The sequence below is a fragment of the Balaenoptera physalus genome (assembly GCF_965194825.1).
Source record: "Balaenoptera physalus genome assembly, chromosome: 14".
Lineage (NCBI taxonomy): Eukaryota > Metazoa > Chordata > Mammalia > Artiodactyla > Balaenopteridae > Balaenoptera > Balaenoptera physalus.
The window spans coordinates 7902504-7923868 of NC_138893.1; the positions used below are offsets into that span (position 1 = coordinate 7902504).

The window sequence follows — 21365 nt, forward strand, 5'->3', positions numbered from 1 at the left end:
AATGTGAGGCAGATTTATATTAATCTGGCTAGATGTTTGGCTGTGTTTAATGTTATCATAGCTATAGGTGCCAGAGATTTCAATTTTTTCTAAGGTCCTTGTTTTTGTCTCTCCGGTTGGTTTTATGGATTCCACTTTTACTGCTCTGCAAAGGAAGTCTGTACCGTGTATATCATTCATCTTTAGTTCACTATTTCTGTGCTGGAGGTTTGCTGGTGGGCTGGCAGTTTGTGGGGGCTGTAGGTGGGAGTGTCCTATATCCTAATTAAGTCAGTCTTTAGTGGGACTGTGTCTCTGGGGTGTGGCCTTCACAAGTGTTTTTTTCCCTTCTCCTAGAGTATAGCTTTTTCCTGATTTCTACACCCTTCATTAATACACTACACTCTAGATACTTTCATCAGAGCCCCTGTAACACTTTGAGTTATTTTCATATTGTTCGTACCTGTCTGTCACTTCAAGTCTCAACTATGTCTAATTCATCCTTATACCCCCTTGAGTTTTACAATAGCAGTCAATAACATGTGCTCACTAAATATTTTTGAGTTGGGAAGTTAAAGAGTGTATTATTTTAAATGTGTTGCATTACTTGACTTTTAAATTATTCAGTCACACTTACCTGAGATTTACTGAATTAATGTTTTCATTTTACTTGTTTTACATTCTGAATTTAATAAACATGCTGTAAAAATATCATCAATGAGAGAAAAACATATATTTCACCACTGTGGGGAAGAGAGATGTGACATTTCTTTAAGAAATTTCTTGCTCAGCAGCTAAAAATAAAAGGGACATTTGTATGGTTATAGGAAAATAACAAAAGAAAGAAAAGCATGCTTGTCTGCAGTAATGATTTGTTGTTGCTAGAAGATTACATTTATTGATGTTTCTAAAAATAACTTTCAATATTTGGATCATTCTATCAAAAATATGATAACAGTGAGTTTTACTCTTTTCAGATATTTTCATTTGAATAGAGGTCATAATGTGCTAGAAGAAAAACTCTTTTTATTCTTAACCTTGAAGCAGCATGTTTGTAAAATTTTCACTACAACTATTTTATTAGCAAGGCATTTACCTAAACTAGAATTTTAGGCAACCTCTTGAGGTATCACAATGGTTAGAATAGTAAAGTCAGATTCAGCTACAGATTTGATTGTCTCCAAGGCTTATCATGCTTCCAGAACAAATTCATGCATCTTTAAAAGAGGATAAGGGAAAAAGAATCAAACAAAAAAAAAAAAAAAGAAGAAGAAGAAGAAAAAAGGATAGAAACAAAGTTGTGATATTAACCTTTCTGCAGAGATAATTAAATTCAAATATTCCTTTACCTTTGATAGATCCAAAAGGCAATCCTTTCAGATGAAAAGAAAGGACATTTGATCTCCTTCTCTAAGATATTAACTAAATAGTCCTTAAATAAATTTCTGTCACAGTTTTGGGATAAAGTGTTTTGTCAGGAGAACATATTAATAGAAGAAATAGATGATCTCTTAGTCATGTTGCAATGAATTAAAGAATAATCTGACTTCTTTTTTTTTAAATAAATTTATTTATTTATTTATACTTTATTTTTTGGCTGTGTTGGGTCTTAGTTTCTGTGCGAGGGCTTTCTCCAGTTGCAGCGAGCGGGAGCCACTCTTCATCGCAGTGTGCAGGCCTCTCACCATCGCGGCCTCTCCCGTTGCGGAGCACAGGCTCCAGACGCGCAGGCTCAGTAGTTGTGGCTCACGGGCCTAGTTGCTCCACGGCATGTGGGATCTTCCCAGACCAGGGCTCGAAGCTGTGTCCCCTGCATTGGCAGGCAGATTCTTAACCACTGCGCCACCAGGGAAGCCCCCTGACTGTTCTTAATTTAGAAGAAAAAACAAGGTTAAGAACAGGTGATCAGCAGTCACTCTCTCCTTTCTCTGTTGCTCTTTCCTTGTTGTCTTTCTTATCTCCCTTGCCTTGGAAATCCAGAGGTGCTTTATATGCAACAGGTCACGTAGGGAAACGCCATGTTAGATTCATTTATTACCAGCAGAAATATTCTCCTTCCACAGAAATATATATTTAAAAAAACCTTGGGCTTCCCTGGTGGCACAGTGGTTAAGAATCCACCTGCCAATGCAGAGGACACGGGTTCGAGCCCTGGTCTGGGAAGATCCAACATGCCGTGGAGCAACTAAGCCCGTGCACCACAGCTACTGAGCCTGCGCTCTAGAGCCCCCGAACCACAACTACTGAGCCCACACGCCTGATGCCCGTGCTCTGCAACAAGAGAAGCCACCACAATGAGAAGCCTGTGCACCACAATGAAGAGTAGCCCCCGCTTGCTGCAACTAGAGAAAGCCCGCGATCAGCAATGAAGACCCAACACAGCCAAAAATAAATAAATAAAATAATTTTTAAAAAACCAAAAAACCCTAAGACAATGTTTTTTTTAAAAAAACCCTTATATGCTTACTGAAAATTTTCGGGAGGGGGGTGGAAAGATCTGCAAAGAAGGCAGTTTTACAGAGCTATGGTTGATTTTACTTGGCCACTAAAATGCAAAAGTAGTGAGTTTCTCAAATGAGTAGTATTGCATATATAGGCAGAAGATAAAAATGGAAGAATATAAATTAGTTTCTTTTCCCCAATATGAGAGAGAGAAATATCCATAGAGGTGATGGTACTTAATGGTAATATATAGGAAAGTCATATTTAATGTCAGCCTGCCAATATTTCGTAATAGAGAGTGACAAAAAATATTGATGGTCACCACCATGTTTCAAAAGATTAATAATGCATTTCATGAAATATATAAAAGTTATTTCTTGTGCATTAAAATGCATCAGTAATGTATAGTTGCATAATCCATATTAATAAAAAAAATTGACATTCTTATGCCTTGAGCTATGCAGGCAAACTCTATCTTCTCCAAAGTTGTATGGACTGAAATTACACTATGTTTAATTATCATTAGTAACAGGAATAGTAAAAACAATATCTAATTTCCTGAGTTGTTACACAGTTGACAAAGACAAAACCAAAACTGAATCTCATTCCAAAGCCTAGTCTTGTATTTATGTGGCATAATGATAATTAACATTTGCTATGATGAACTTAAGCAATTTCAAGGCATTTAATGGCTTTAGAAATCTAAAGGGTATCCAGCAATCCCACTACTGGGCATATACCCTGAGAAAACCATAATTCAAAAAGAGTCATGTACCAAAATGTTCATTGCAGCTCTATTTACAATAGCCAGGACATGTAGGCAACCTAAATGTCCATCATCAGATGAATGGATAAAGAAGATGTGGCACATATATACAATGGAATATTACTCAGCCATAAAAAGAAACGAAATGGAGTTATTTGTAGTGAGGTGGATGGACCTAGAGTCTGTCATACAGAGTGAAGTAAGTCAGAAAGAGAAAAACAAATACAGTATGCTAACACATATATATGGAATCTAAGGGAAGGAAAAAAAAAAGGTCATGAAGAACCTAGTGGCAAGACGGGAATAAAGACACAGACCTACTAGAGAATGGACTTGAGGATATGGGGAGGGGGAAGGGTAAGATGTGACAAAGTGAGAGAGTGGCATGGACATATATACACTACCAAACGTAAAATAGATAGCTAGTGGGAAGCAACCACATAGCACAGGGAGATCAGCTCTGTGCTTTGTGACCACCTAGCAGGGTGGGATAGGGAGGGTGGGAGGGAGGGAGATGCAAGAGGGAAGTGATATGGGAACATATGTATATGTATAACTGATTCACTTTGTTATAAAGCAGAAACTAACACACCATTGTAAAGCAATTATACTCCAATAAAGATGTTTAAAAAAAAAAAGAAGAAAAAAATCTAAAGGGTATCAAATTACGCATTGTAGGGTTTTAGTGTTAACTGAATTGTTCTTTATTTCATGTATTGTTAAATACTGATTATCTTTTCCATGCTTAATCACCTTTCATTTGTGGTAGAATTTTTAATTTTTACTACTTTTAAATGAATCATTCTGTATTGTATTGTTATTATTTGGATACATTTTTCTCATCTTAGCCTGTAATGGCAAAGACCTTAAGAGTCATTATTTTATTCTGCATATTGCCAAACATAGTGCCTTACAAAAACAAATCCTCAATATTTATTTTAAAACAGTGAATGAAGAATGGACTATTGGAGTAGGAAGTTCCTGGTTAAGTTTGTAGCTTAGTAGTTTCAATGTACCTCTGGTTTTAAATAATTATTTGAATTATCAGTGTTTGTGAAAATTAAAAGAATTTGTTGTTTTCTTGTGAGTACCTTTATAATGATAAAATAAAAACAATAAGAAAGCATGATTTGTTTAAAAATTGGATGATGTTTAATTGGTTTAAAGATATTCTTAATGGCAAATTTAAAAAGAATATTAAAAACATATAATTATGGTTACTATTTATAGCCATTCATTATGTACATTTTTTCTACCTAGGAATATTTAGATTTAATAAGATTAGACACACAAATAAATAAAAATTGTTTGTATTGATTGATTTTGGCATACTTGAAAATAATTGTCTGATAAGCCTTACATTTTAACATGAAAATAGGTATTAAAAGGAAAGCATAACATGTATGTAAAAAAGCAAAAAATTTAATGATGCTGAAGAAGTAATGCAGTTTTTAAAAAGGTGCTTATAGAGACCACTGAGAGAATATTTCCTGTTATTAATAATCAGTCCCATTATAACAATTCCAATGTGCATAAGATAGTAAACATACATATTTAATTAGTTTCTCAATGTAATAGGCATTTCTTCTAAAACCCTACCTATGTCTTGGGATCTTCTGGGTTTTTTAAATTGAAGTATAGTTGATTTACAATATTATATTAGTTTCAGGTGTACGACATTGTGGTTCAATATTTTTATAGATTGTACTATACTCCATTTAAAGTTATTACAAAATAACGGCTATATTTCCCTGTGCTGTACAGTATATTCTTGTTGCTTATCCATTTTATACATAGTGGTTTGTATTTCTTAATCCCATACCCCTATCTTGCCCTGCCCTCCTTCCCTCTCCCCACTGGTATCTGTGAGTCTGTTTCTGTCTTGTTATATACATTCATTTGTTTTATTTTTTAGATTCTACATGTAAGTAATGATACATGGTATTTGTCTTTCTTTGTCTGACTTGTTTCATTAAGCTTAATACTTTCTAGGTCCATGCAATTTTTTGCACATGGCAGAATTTCATTCTTTTTATAGCTGAGTAATATCCCATTATATGTTGGTATACATATACTATGTATACATATATATACCACATCTTCTTTATCCATTCATCTGTTGATGGATACTTGGATTGCTTACATTATTGGCTATTGTAAATAACAATAGACCATGCCTTGCAGCATGCGGGATTTTAGTTCCCTGACCAGGGATCAAACCTGTGCCCCCTGCATTGGGAGCACAGAGTCTTAACTACAGGAATGCCAGGTAAGTCCCAGGATCTTCTTATTTTTAGTTCTGAAGCAGCTACCAAAACTGCATCTTATTTTATATTTAACTCCATAAATATGGATTCATCTAAAAGTATAGAAAATGCATCACTTTATTTTAAAAGCTGATTATTTCCTCTTGATTCTAAACTTAACTCAGATGAATCTGTTTTGGTCTATCCTGTTTTTTTCTCATTTTTCCATAAAATTTTATGTACTTTGCTTTTTACAGTCCTATCCTCAATTCGTTAACTTGCTTTCTGAGCACTTCTAAATTATCCAAAGACCATTTTACATTTAAATTTAATGTTGAAATGGAGTTTATAACAATTAACATTGAATTATAAATTTCTCATTCTTTCATGAAGAATTCAAATGTATAAACATTCTCTTGTCATATTAATTGATTCTCAACTCTTCTCAAAAGGTAGTCAATGAGACACTATTATAATCAGTGCATATTTGTGTTTATAAATGTATATATCCCATGCTACATGTTATATTCCCTTTTTTCACTTAATAAAGTATCTCAGAGATGGAGACCTTGTACTGTTAATGCATACACATCTTTTACCATAGGACCAAAAAGGACCAACATAGGAGATGAATTAATTAATTTATTTTGAATTGCTGTAACCATTTCAAATAATCTTTTCCCCATGATTTAATTCCACAACCTTAAACAGTGTTTTAGATCAGCTTGATAAATGGTTGCTGACAACCTATGTAAATCTTGAATAAAGTAAGAGATATTAGGAGACAAGTTGACAGGTGTCCAGAATTTCAAAATTAAGAAAATTTTGAAATTTTCTTACAACTGAAAATTGTTACTGCAATTCATAAGAAATATAATGAATTATTAGAAGTTTTATTCATGTATCTAGTTAAGTGAAGGTCCAAGGGTGCAGGATGTGTTCCTTAAGAATAAATACTCCAAAACATATTCAATTTTTAGGTATTGGACTTGGAAATCATGCCTCCATTTTTAATATAATGAATGCTGAATTTAGCTAGAGCATTTGTTAAATTCCTCATTGGAAAAAATTCAAAGTATTGTTTCTCTTACAATGTGCTTAGCTAATTTAATAGACAGTTCCTATGAATAGGTTCTGTTCCTATGAATGTCTTTAGGATATTAATGAATAGATTGATATCAACATGAAGACATCTAATAAGAACTTTGTCTTTGACCTCATTCTATTCAATGGCTTTTAATAAATTATTGATTAGACAGTAAGGGTAGGAAACATAGCAGTAAGTGGAATATGTCTCAGGAAAGAAAAGAGCAATGTAAAGGAGAAGAAATGTGCATGAAGGAGATCGCATCAGACCCTGATCCACATAGCTTAGTATCCTTTAACCTTTTCAATTTCAGCATTTTTTTTTTAACATCTTTATTGGAGTATAATTGCTTTACAGTGGTGTGTTAGTTTCTGCTTTATAACAAGGTGAATCAGCTATACATATACATATATCCCCATGTCTCCTCCCTCTTGCGTCTCCCTCCCACCCTCCCTATCCCACCCCTCTAGGTGGTCACAAAGCACCGAGCTGATCTCCCTGTGCTATGCAGCTGTTTCCCACTAGCTATCTATTTTACATTTGGTAGTATTTGTAAGTCCATGCCACTCTCTCACTTTGTCCCAGCATGTTTTGAAGAAATTATTTTGTGGCTCTTTTCTTACTTTGATAGCAGATTATCATGTCAGTTAAGTATTATTCACAAGAAACCTTTCTATCATAAAAGAGTTCCCATTTTCTTAAAAGTGTAGAGTGATGGCTTATAATGTTGTGTCATTCCTTTGGGCATTTTTCCCCTAAATTTTATATACATTATTATACTTATTTTGAAATACAGAAATAGCAAAACTGAAGCACTCTTGGTTTAACCGTCAGCAGCTGATAATGGATAACACGCCGTATGAAAGCTCAAAACCAATATTCACTGAACACTGGCTTTGCCAGAGGCCTAGCAATTAACACATTACACTTCTAGATTTATATCAAGTAGGAAGCCTTGCAAAGTGTACCAAGATATACAGAACCACTCTGCATAAGTGCAAAAAACTTGAAAACTGTTCTCATAACTGCAAAATATAACGAAAACAGCAAGATGTTGTGTATTCATATGATTTAATATTATACAGCAAGGAAAATGTAATAACTAAAATTACATTTAGAAGAACCTTAGAGATGTATAATTCATGAAAGTAAAGTGCCAGAATATTTCACATAGTTAGATGGTTTTGTATAAAGTTAAAGCAAAAGTAAACAATATTTTTGGCACATACATGTGTAAGTGATGAAACTATAAGCCATGGCATACAAATTACAAAAAATAAGTAAAAAAAAAGTAATTCTATTAGGCCTATAAGAAAGAATAGTCAGGACAATTGTTTCAGTATTTGCAGATATATACGTAGAAGTGAGTTTCTCTTTTAACTCTAGAGGGCAGAACTAACATCAATGATTAGGGATTATAGGAACTTAAATTTTGACTCAGTACAGTAGAATCTTATAAACTGTAGAGGTTTCTGAAGAAGTAATGTACTGCCCATTTAAGCCTTGATATTTCTGTCTCTGAATATGTTTAGGTAGAATTTGGATTGCCACTTGTCTGAGACAATATATAATTTTCACACCATGTTTGAGACTGAATTAGATACTTTCTAAGCATCAGCTGATACCTTTTCAAAAAATGAAATTTCAAGAACTTGATTATTTTTTAATTAAAAAACACTTCAGTTGTCAAAATACACTGCAATCTCAAAGTTTTCCTTGTAACATATAAAAATGATGTGAACTATTTACTTAAATTTACCTGAACCTGGAAAATAGTAAAATATGGCTAAACATTACACTTCTTTAGAAAAAAATTAAATGACCTTGAAATAAGAATTTTCTAAAATATTAGAAATAGAAATAGAATTCTCAAAGACATTGAATAAGACTACTGATGGCAGCAGATGCATTAGGTAAAAGTGGCAGGAGCCTGGCTGCAGTAAAGTTTCTAATCCTTTTCACTGCGGTAGTTTTCTCTGCTGTGTTCTCGAGTAATCCTTGTTAACAATTAGATTGACAGAAATGAGTACCAAGGTTCTAAATGCTAATCTGTCTCTCTCTCTTTCCAGGGCTCCACTTATCTCAGCACCCGGTATCCCTGCTCAGCCAGCCCCTGCCAGCCTTCTCCAGATTTTAATCAGGTATTGGCACTTGGCCCTTAGTGATTTGGCTTCAGAGGAACTTTCCTTGCAATGCTGAAGAGTTCATTTAACCTTGATCACAGTTTATCGTAATGTTTTGTTGTTCGCTTAGTTTATCCCTCGGGAAAGAGTTGTTACTGATAACTCTGTTCACAATCATCAATAGATTATACCAAACAAAAAATACATGTGAAGTGACACTAGCCATCCTCTGCAATACCTAACCAAGTTCAGTGAAAACTCAGAAAAGACTGCACAACCTACCCTTTCATTTGTTCATAGCAATATCTGCAAACAAAAATAGGCTTTCTTGATGTCATAGATTATTAATATTAAAGGTTTTGATCCATATTTTCTTTCCATATTTAGATATATAGTTTGCACTGGGACAATTCCCTCATAAGAGTCTTATTTCAAAAAGAAAAAAAATATATCTTAAACATGTAGTTTAAGATAAAAAAATAATATTTCAGATTTTAAATGTTAGTGTGCTTTTTTCTTTCATTCTTTTCAAAAAAATGTTTAAAGGAGGATGGTTGAGGTATATGTTAACAATTTAATCCTAATTAGTATATTTAGTTTGGAAGATCTTGGTTTCCATATAGAGCTAAGAATTATCCTGACTTTTAGTGACCTTTCTCAAGGCTACAAAATCCATTTGAGAAATACGATATGAAGGAGCTTTAAAATATGGTAACTGTATAAACCTCACATATTTCAAACTGAAATAATAAACTAGTACTGAAAAGCACATCCAAATTAGCAGCAGTAGATCTGTAATGTATCCATAATGTCAGGTTAACTAATATCAGAATGAGCATTAGGTTTCATTTTTATTTTCTGTGTCCCAGGACTTTACACAATTCCTGAAAGACTATTTTAATAATGAAGTAAATAAATTATAATTTATTCTGACTAAGAAATAGAAAATACTAGAAATATTTAACAAATCAAACTAAGAAATAATTACTAACTCATGTATAGTAGTAAATGTGTTGATTAATAAAGTGTCCTGTGTGTATATATATGTGTGCATGTGTGTGTATAAACGATATATATGATTGCATATATACATACATATTCTTTAATTTTATTACAAATTCAATAGTACTATGAGAAATTATAAATATTATGGTTTATATAAACATTTCTTAATAATAAAAATAGATTTTATTTATTTCAGTGCTTAAAATTAATTTAAATATTCTATAATACATTATTAAATATGCCCCATATTTTACAAAACTGTGAATATATGATAATTTTAAGAATTAAATACTTTTTAAATGAAGATATAATTTTATTATTTACAGTGATAGACTGATATTTTTAAAATGTATTGTTCTCCTAAGATTTGAAAAACTAAGTAAATAAAACATTATCAAATCACATTACCTATAATTTTAGACAATAATACATTTTTATTTAAGCCAAAAAGCAAAATTCATTGGGATTGACATATATACACTAATATGTATAAAATGGATAACTAGTAAGAACTTGCTGTGTAAAAAAATAAATAAAATTAAATTTAAAAAAAAAGCAAAATTCAGGGCAGAGCTAATTCCTTCCGTAATGAGGTAAGCTCAGTTTTAAAGGATTTTTATCCAACATTTAAGAATAATAAAATTTTGATTAAAATTTATTAAAGTTTTTGCTACGACTCAAAAAGACACATTCAGACTTCTAAAACTTACTTAAAAGAAAAATCTGACTTTCTTAATGCTTTAGAGTGTACTAGGAGAAAAGTAGTTATTTATTTTATAAAATTATGAAATAACAAAAATATTTCTGATTGATTATTATTTCCTTACTTTTGAAAGGCATGTATACACATTAGGTAGTTGATTATTACTCATACAACCAGGACAGCATAAGCACATGATCAGTTTTTTTAAAGAGCAGGTACTGTTTTGAAATCTGGAGAACAATGGAAGTAACTAGATGAAAAACAGAGGTAGAGGTTGACTTTGAAAATAAGGAGTACAGCCAATTCGCCAAGATTAAAAAGAAAGAAGGGGAATGTCTGTGGTTAACTTATACAGGAAATAAGGAGAACAGTGGGGTTCATATTTTATACCTTTCATTTTTTTAATAAACTTGGCAACTATATTTCCAAAAGAGCATAATACATTTTTGTAATCCACCAGGCCTAATCAGGAACATTTCCTTACTGCTCCTATCCATAGCCATTTATGGATAAATAGTATGTGTATCATATAAGGGATAAGGCAAGTGGTGGACAGGGAGGGGGGTAAATTAAAAGCTCACAAATAGCCCTCCACTTAAAAACAAACAAACAAACAAAAAAACGGAGCAAAATGCAGGATGTAACCTGCATTATAGACATTTCCATAACAGAAAAGATCCTCTCAATCACTTCCATTTCTTACCAGAATCAGAAAAATAAAATAAAATTTTACTTAGCTTTGATTTCCACAAACAAGAGATGAAAAAGAAAAAATGTGTTTTCTGATTTAAAAGTCTACATGGTAGGTGACATCATAGAAAATAGCAGACTTGGTAGCTCCATGGGCCTATCCTTCACAGAACTAGAACAAAAAATTTCACAATTTGTATGGAGACACAAAAGACCCCGAATAGCCAAAGCAATCTTGAGAACAAAAAATGGAGCTGGAGGAATCAGGCTCCCTGACTTCAGACTATATTACAAAGCTACAGTAATCAAGACAGTTTGGTACTGGCACAAAAACAGAAATATAGATCAATGGAACAGGGTAGAAAGCCCAGAGATAAACCCACGCACATATGGTCACCTTATCTTTGATAAAAGAGGCAAGCATATCCAGTGGAGAAAAGACAGCCTCTTTAATAAGTGGTGCTGGGAAAATTGGACAGGTACATGTAAAAGTATGAAATTAGAACACTCCCTGACACCATACACAAAAATAAACTCAAAATGGATTAAAGACCTAAGTGTAAAGCCAGACACTATCAAACTCTTAGAGGAAAACATAGGCAGAACACTCTATGACATACATCACAGCAAGATCCTTTTTGACCCAGCTCCTAGAGAAATGGAAATAAAAACACAAATAAACAAATGGGACCTAATGAAACTTCAAAGCTTTTGCACAGCAGAGGAAACCATAAACAAGACCAAAAGACAACCCTCAGAATGGGAGAAAATATTTGCAAATGAAGCAACTGACAAAGGATTAATCTCCAAGATTTACAAGCAGCTCATGCAGCTCAATAACAAAAAAACAAACAATCCAAAAATGGGCAGAAGACCTAAATAGACATTTCTCCAAAGAAGATATACAGATGGCCAACAGACACATGAAAGAATGCTCAACATCATTAATCATTAGAGAAATGCAAATCAAAACTACAATGAGGTATCATCTCACACCGGTCAGAATGGCCATCATCAAAAAATCTAGAAACAATAAATGCTGGAGAGGGTGTGGAGAAAAGGGAACCCTCTTGCACTGTTGGTGGGAATGTAAATTGATACAGCCACTATGGAGAACGGTATGGAGGTTCCTTAAAGAACTACAAATAGAACTACCATACGACCCAGCAATCCCACTACTGGGCATATACCCTGAGAAAACCATAATTCAAAAAGAGTCATGTACCAAAATGTTCATTGCAGCTCTATTTACAATAGCCAGGACATGGAAGCAACCTAAGTGTCCATCATCGGATGAATGGATAAAGAAGATGTGGCACATATATACAATGGAATATTACTCAGCCATAAAAAGAAATGAAATGGAGGTATTTGTAATGAGGTGGATGGAGTTAGAGTCTGTCATACAGAGTGAAGTAAGTCAGAAAGAGAAAAACAAATACAGTATGCTAACACATATATATGGAATCTAAGGGAAAAAAAAAAAAGGCCATGAAGAACCTAGTGGCAAGATGGGAATAAAGACACAGACCTACTAAAGAATGGACTTGAGGATATAGGGAGGAGGAGGGGTGAGATGTGACAGGGTGAGAGAGTGTCATGGACATATATACACTACCAAATGTAAAATAGATAGCTTGTGGGAAGCAGCCACATAGCACAGGGAGATCAGCTCGGTGCTATGTGACCGCCTGGGGGGGTGGGATCGGGAGGGTGGGAGGGAGGGAGATGCGGGAGGGAGGCGATATGGGAACGTGTGTATATGTGTAGCTGATTCACTTTGTTGTAAAGCAGAAACTAACACACCATTGTGAAGCAATTATACTTCAATAAAGATGTTTAAAAAAAAAAAAAAAGTCTACATGGTAGGTGACATCATAGAAAATAGCAGACTTGGTAGCTCCATGGGCCTATCCTTCCATAAGAAGATAAAAAAATCCAGGAAACATTCTATGAATAAACTTTGTCAGAACTCTGGAAAGCAGTCAGAGGTTTACAGGAACCAAGATAGTGCTGAATCAACACTGAAGGCAACTTCAGATAGTAGGGAAGCTTTGTGACCTTTGTGCTTGCTTCTACCCCAACCCCACCACTGGCTCAGTGGTGATCTTGAGGATGGAGGCTTGTGTTCCTAGTATGGGATGCTGGTCACTGGTTCTGAAGGGAGAAGAGCCAACTTTACGTTCAATGAATCGGTTCTACTGAGTCTGGGGACTCCTTAAAAAGGTGATACAAGGAGCTTGTCTTTGTTTCAGCTAACTCAGAACCCATGAAAGTTGAAAAAGTGGTGAGAATTCCTTGAGAACAAAATAATACGAAAAAACAATATGCAGCCACCTGAGGCAAGATATTGCAGTTGAGGAAAATAAGAGCACTGAAAACCTGGGGGGAAAGTTGGGGAGAAAGTGTCTGGGAAATTAAGGCACTCAAAAGCACTTGTGTATGCAGGGGAATTTAAAAAGCCACATGCATGCCCAAAGTAGTACACATGTTCAGAAAAGGCCAGAAAGACACTAAGTTTTCACCCATGGCTGACTGATCTATGGACTCAGTGAAAGTAAGAATTGAAAGCTAAGGCAGATTTGTAAATAGGAAATAGACTGGCTGAGTGTTGAAGTGGCCCAGCACAGAGCCAATTTTCAGGGACTATAGAGGTTTCTTTTTTCTTTTCCATATATCTATCTTCATCTTTTTTTGGCTCCTGGCATTGATGAAAATCTTTGTCAAAACCCTAGCTGACAAGCTAAGGAACCAAGAATTCAGAGGCCACACATGACACAGAATATAGACTTTACAAGAATAGTTTAGAAACAAACAGCCACAGAGCAAAGCAAGACACAAAACAAACCCTGAGGAGGGGAAATAATCTGACTTTTAGAGTTACTGCATTATAATATCCAAAAGGTCAAGTTTTCAACAAAACATTAGAAAGCATAAAAAGAAACAAAAAATAAGGGCTATCAGAGAAAAAATAACTTAAATGTCCCTGTGGAAATAAACATTGGACTTAAATCAACTATCTTATATATGTTCAAAGACTAACAGAAACCACGGACAAAGAGTTAAAGGAAACCAGGAGAATGATGTGTGAACAAATAGGGAATTTCAATAAAGAGATATAAAATATAAAAAGAAACTAAATAAAAAGTCTGGAGCTGAAAAAGTACAATAATTGAAGCAAAAAACTCACTAGAGGGTATCAGAGCAGGTGTGCATAGGTAGAAGAAAAAATCCGTGAATTTGAAGATAGGTAAGTTGAAATTATTTACTCTGAAGAGCAGTAAGAAAAAAGAATGAAGTAAAATGAACCGAGCCTAAGAGACCTCTGTGACACCATCTAGCATAACAACATACACATAAAACGAATCTCAGAAGTAAAGGAGAGGGAGAAAAGCGCACAAAGAACATTTGAGAAATAATGGCAGAAAACTTCTCAAGTTTGATAAAAGACACAAATGTCTACATTCAAGCAGCTTACAATTTTCAAGAATAATAAATGCAAAGAGAACCATGCTGAGACATATTATAATCAAATTATCAAAAGACAGAGCCCCTCAAAAAATCTTGAAAGCAGCAAGAGAGAAGCAATTCATCAGTGTAAGGGACCCTCAAAAGATTAAAGTCTGATTTCTGAACAGAAACTATAAGGGCCAGAAGGGAGTGTGATGATGTGCTTCAAGTGCTAAAGAAGAAAAAAAAAATACAACTGTCAACCAAGAATTCTACATCTGGCTATACTATCCTTTACAATGAGTGATAAATTAAGACATTCTCAGATAAACCAAGCTGAGGGAGTTTGTGACTAGCAGACCTGCCCAACAAGAAATGCTGCAGGGATTCCTTTGGTATGAAATAAAAGGACAAGAGACAGTAATTTGAAGCCAGAAGAAGAAATAAAGAATTCTGGTACAGTTAACAACAAAAGGCAAAGATAAAGCCAGTATTATTGTGTTTGGGACTTGTAAATTCTCTTTTTATTTCCTATATATCTCTGGAAGACGAAGAATGAATAAGTGGTAATTGTATGATCACTAGAAGGCAGGATCCTTTATGGGAAGAACTACTTCTAAGTTCAGATTACTGGACCTTGATTCATGAGACTGCTTCACCTGATTTTGAGTGGAGCCTAAGAATTTGAAAACCTTTCGTTTTTGAAAGCTTATACGATTCTTTTGTGCAGATAGTTTCTCTTAGAGACACCTTCATCAAGAATTAATTTTGATGGGAAGGTCTGGGCTTGGCTTTGTTTATGCCTTGCTCAGAAGTTTAAAAAATGTCAATTCTGTATATTCTAGTTATTGAAATAAAAACTAATTGAGTGATTTTCATCCCAACATTCCACATTATTATGAGTGATAATGAGGTTTAGATAAAATTCTTTGAGCAAGCCAGAGGGATCTAATTCATAAATGAGAAAACAATTTTAATAAATAAAAATCAAAGGACAGAGATTTTCCTGCCCCCTTTATAGTGAAAAAAACAAAAATGAAGATCTGTGTATCCATATAATTTCACAGCTTGATTTTATATTTTAGAAACCCACAAAAATGTATTGGAAGAAAAAAGAATTACAGGCATTATTATTTAACACAGCAGGAGTGACTTGTTCGGAGTTCTTCTGAGATCAAGGAGTTGCTTACCTCAAAGTACATTTTACTGTGCCTGCATTGTAAAATCTATTGAGCCAAACAAAAGCAAAGTGGTATGAATCATGCTATCAAAATGAGGCAACTGTCAAAGCTGATAGGTTGAGTGGTTCTAGTAAACACTGTTTGGACGTAATGGATCTAGTTAACTTTTTCTTTTCTATTATAAGCATAATAAAGGAAAAATTAGTGTCCCATATTTGTATCTGTTTTTTATGTTAGATTTCAATTTGCCCATGAAGGTGATCCTTAAGGATATACTATATGAAAGTCATTGTAAGAAATAGTTTCTGTTTAGCAAGCCTGCATACATGGAAATTATTTGAAAGGCCAGTGTATACATGGTACAGTTTTGGCTGACTAGAACTCATGTTACCTGGAAGAGACAAAGAAATTGTATTCACATAAGGAAAAGCTGATCCTTTGAATATTATTTTTTGGTTGACTTAGTCTCTTATCTACTGCAGAACTCACTAACTTAACCAAATTATTGGTCAAGAACCAGCTTCCAACATATAGTTATTTAACTAAAGGTAAAAAGTAGCAATTCATAAATGATACTGATTGACTGGAAAAGTAGATATTTTATATAGAAAGAAGTTGTAGAAAATTTTAAAATAAGTTTAAAAAGTAGCACGAACATATAAGGTAAATCCTGAATTGACTGATTTTTATTTCTAGATTGATTTCCATATTTACATATATAGCATTCAGAACTTTTATATGCAGGTTGCAAGAACCACCACAAATTTGTATTAGAACACTTTTGTCATTAATATACACAGTCCCATAACTTGGGTTTTTTTTTTTTTTTCTTTTTAACATCTTTATTGAAGTATAATTGCTTTACAATGGTGTGTTAGTTTCTGCTTTATAACAAAGTGAATCAGTTATACATATACATATGTTCCCATATCTCTTCCCTCTTGCATCTCCCTCCCTCCCACCCTCCCTATTCCACCCCTCTAGGTGGTCACAAAGCACCGAGCTGATCTCCCTGTGCTATGCGGCTGCTTCCCACTAGCTTTCTATTTTACATTTTGGTAGTGTATATATGTCCATGACACTCTCTCACCCTGTCACATCTCACCCCTCCCCCTCCCCATATCCTCAAGTCCATTCTTTAGTAGGTCTGTGTCTTTATTCCCATCTTGCCACTAGGTTCTTCATGACCTTTTTTTTTTTTTTTCCTTAGATTCCATATATGTGTGTTAGCATACTGTATTTGTTTTTCTCTTTCTGACTTACTTCACTCTGTATGACAGACTCTAACTCCATCCACCTCATTACAAATACCTCCATTTCATTTCTTTTTATGGCTGAGTAATATTCCATTGTATATATGTGCCACATCTTCTTTATCCATTCATCCGATGATGGACACTTAGGTTGCTTCCATGTCCTGGCTATTGTAAATAGAGCTGCAATGAACATTTTGGTACATGACTCTTTTTGAATTATGGTTTTCTCAGGGTATATGCCCAGTAGTGGGATTGCTGGGTCATATGGTAGTTCTATTTGTAGTTCTTTAAGGAACCTCCATACCGTTCTCCATAGTGGCTGTATCAATTTACATTCCCACCAACAGTGCAAGAGGGTTCCCTTTTCTCCACACCCTCTCCAGCATTTATTGTTTCTAGATTTTTTGATGATGGCCATTCTGACCGGTGTGAGATGATACCTCATTGTAGTTTTGATTTGCATTTCTCTAATGATTAATGATGTTGAGCATTCTTTCATGTGTCTGTTGGCCATCTGTATATCTTCTTTGGAGAAATGTCTATTTAGGTCTTCTGCCCATTTTTGGATTGGGTTGTTTGTTTTTTTGTTATTGAGCTGCATGAGCTGCTTGTAAATCTTGGAGATTAATCCTTTGTCAGTTGCTTCATTTGCAAATATTTTCTCCCATTCTGAGGGTTGTCTTTTGGTCTTGTTTATGGTTTCCTCTGCTGTGCAAAAGCTTTGAAGTTTCATTAGGTCCCATTTGTTTATTTGTGTTTTTATTTCCATTTCTCTAGGAGCTGGGTCAAAAAGGATCTTGCTGTGATGTATGTCATAGAGTGTTCTGTCTATGTTTTCCTCTAAGAGTTTGATAGTGTCTGGCTTTACACTTAGGTCTTTAATCCATTTTGAGTTTATTTTTGTGTATGGTGTCAGGGAGTGTTCTAATTTCATACTTTTACATGTACCTGTCCAATTTTCCCAGCACCACTTATTAAAGAGGCTGTCTTTTCTCCACTGGATATGCTTGCCTCTTTTATCAAAGATAAGGTGACCATATGTGCGTGGGTTTATCTCTGGGCTTTCTACCCTGTTCCATTGATCTATATTTCTGTTTTTGTGCCAGTACCAAACTGTCTTGATTACTGTAGCTTTGTAATATAGTCTGAAGTCAGGGAGCCTGATTCCTCCAGCTCCATTTTTTGTTCTCAAGATTGCTTTGGCTATTCGGGGTCTTTTGTGTCTCCATACAAATTGTGAAATTTTTTGTTCTAGTTCTGTGAAAAATGCCAGTGGTAGTTTGATAGGGATTGCATTCAATCTGTAGATTGCTTTGGGTAGTATAGTCATTTTCACAATGTTGATTCCTCCAATCCAAGAACATGGTATATCTCTCCATCTATTTGTATCATCTTTAATTTCTTTCATCAGTGTCCTATAATTTTCTGCATACAGGTCTTTTGTCTCCTTAGGTAGGTTTATTCCTAGATATTTTATTCTTTTTGTTGCAATGGTAAATGGGAGTGTTTTCTTAATTTCACTTTCAGATTTTTCATTATTAGTATATAGGAATGCAAGAGATTTCTGTGCATTAATTTTGTATCCTGCTACTTTACCAAGTTCATTGATTAGCTCTAGTAGTTTTCTGGTGGCAGTTTTAGGATTCTCTATGTATAGTATCATGTCATCTGCAAACAGTGACGGTTTTACTTCTTCTTTTCCGATTTGGATAACTTGGGTTTTAATGAGAAACATTTAAAATTACTTTGACGGTAATATGAAGATTCAGTGGCAAAATGAGCTCAGTTTTCTAGGGGCAGTGTTGTCCTTATAATTTTATCACTTTTTATTCCCATGTTCAATGAAAACATGTAGCATTGGAAGATAAGGCATTCTCACTACCACTCAGTACCGTGTGCTCTGGATCTATCTATAGAAAGGAGAAACTTACTCTAAAAATACTTTCTGAAGATTAAAATAAGTTTCCCTCTGTTTTCCTGTTCCAGTAGGGTTCGTGGATCACAATGATTCATGAATGGCTTTAAAGATTTCTAAAAACTTCCTGAAATTACATGTAGAAATGTTGTCTGAAAACGCTCTTCTGTTTGAGAGCTCCTGTTATCACATTTTCAAAGAGGTTGTGACTACTAAATACTGACAAAAACAACTGGCAAAAAATAGAAATCTGATCTAGATATTAGAACAATACTATTCAATATCTCTCTGTAGTAGATATTTAGAAACAGGCATAACTGAATTCATCACTCATACCACACACAAAAGAATCACTCCAAATGTATCAGAAATCTAAATCTAGGGGCTTCCCTGGTGGCGCAGTGGTTGAGAATCTGCCTGCCAATGCAGGGAACACGGGTTCAAGCCCTGCTCTGGGAGAATCCCACATGCCACGGAGCAACTGGGCCCGTGAGCCACAACTACTGAGCCTGCGCGTCTGGAGCCTGTTCTCCACAACAAGAGAGGCCGTGATAATGAGAGGCCCGTGCACCGCGATGAAGAGTGGCCCCCGCTCACCGCAACTAGAGAAAGCCCTCGCACAGAAACGAAGACGGAACACAGCCAAAAATTAATTAATTAATTAATTAATTAATTTTTAAAAAACTATTAATTAAAAATAAAAAAAGAAATCTAAATCTAAGTACTAAAACCCTGCAAGTCTTCGAAGAAAATAAATGTAAAAATAATGTTGATTCTCTTATAACATAGCTATGATGGCAAGTATTTTAACTATGACTTAAAAATCTAGATGCAATAAAAAATTAAGTTCAACCACTTAGAAAGGAGGAAAATTTTTAGAATAGAAAGAAAAAATACTCTAAGCAAAACCAAAAATCAAATGACAAATAGGAGAAACTATTTGCAGGTTTTATCATAAAAAGTATTAATATCTGGAAATACTAAGAATCTAAAAACAGGATATAAAGGAACAGAAATCCAGTAAAAGCAAAAATGGGAAAATATTAAGAAACAATTTACAAAAATATATAAATATAACACTTAAACCCAGGAAACTATTCTCACCTTGATCCCTAATAAATAAAGCAAACAATACTACTATGTTATTATTTTTCACCTATTATTTTATCAAAAATTCAAAATGTGGTAAAATATTCTGGAGGTGTAGGGAAACATACATTAACATATGCATAAATGCATATAAACATAATACAGAAGTTAAAAAATAAGAAGGTATTGTTGACAATGCATGCAAATGGAATAATAAAATTTAAAAATCCCCATTTTGCAATCATCCTAATAATAACCAACTCGAGCAAGAATCATGAATGGCTGCTAAAGTTAAAGGGCAATTGTTTATAGCATCTACTCTCAGATTACTCATTTATCATAAAAGGAATAAAACTATTTTAACAGTGGAGAAATTGAATAGTCAACACCTTACTTAGCTATGTGATCAGAGTTAATATCACTGATACAGAACCAAGCTGACATCATGCCCCGGATAAGATGCAGTGAAATAAATACAAAATTATTCATACAGTATTCTTGATAAAAATGCATAAACTGGATCTAATCATGAGGAAACAATTATGCAAACCTAAGATGAGGAACATTTTTCAAAAATACTAACTTATTCATTTAAATAATAGCAATGAGGGGACTTCCCTGGTAGTGCAGTGGTTAAGACTCCTTGCTCCCAATGCAGGGGGCCCCGGGTTCGATCCCTGGTCAGGGAACTAGATCCCATATGTATGCTGCAACTAAGAGTTCACACGCCACAACTAACGAGCCCACGTGGTGCAACAACTAAGAAGCTGGTGAGCCACAACTAAGGAGCCCGCCTGCCACAACTAAGACTGGTGCAACCAAATAAATAAATAAATAAAAAATAGCAATGATAGAAACGCAAAGAAAGACTGAGAACTGGTTGGTTCACAATTAACAGAGACCATAGGGATGTGATAAATGTGGTATATTTCCATGGATTTGATTCTAATTAAAAAAAGAGAATCACTATAAATGATGTTATTGAAACAGTTCACAAAATTTGAGTATAATCTTTATATTAGATAGTAGTATTATTCATTATATTGCTTCCTAATTTTAGTTGTACTTTGGTTATGTAAGAGAATTTTCCTGAAATGCTGACAGGAAGTATTTAACTCTATACTATAATTAAAACATAAAGTTTAGAGAATTTATCATTCACCCACATGATATGTCCTTGTTCAGAGAACAATAAATAATAAAAGTATTTCGTTAGCTCAACCCCCAAAATGCTATTTTTGTACCATACCGTAATAAATAATAACAGAAGAAATAATACTAATGCTATTATCAGAGCATAAGCCATCTCAATCCTCAAGTTTATATTGCAAAGAAAATGTTCTAGTCTTCATTTTCTAAATAAAGTTCAGGGACAAATAAATAAAAAAACAAATAATCATCCCATTTCTGAAAACAGTTCATGCAAGTTTACT

The 21365-nt window shown here is 34.2% G+C and overlaps 2 long non-coding RNA genes across 2 annotated transcripts in view; one reads left to right on the forward strand and one right to left on the reverse strand.

Moving 5' to 3' along the window:
• Positions 1 to 21365, forward strand: part of LOC309643161 — a 468256-nt gene that overhangs the window by 415537 nt on the left and 31354 nt on the right. The gene's annotated exons all lie outside the window — the stretch shown is intronic.
• Positions 12409 to 20513, reverse strand: LOC309643164. Its single transcript, XR_014253598.1, has 2 exons — positions 20450 to 20513; positions 12409 to 12899 (listed from the first exon to the last, which is right to left on the reverse strand). It is a non-coding gene; the product is annotated as an uncharacterized lncRNA (long non-coding RNA).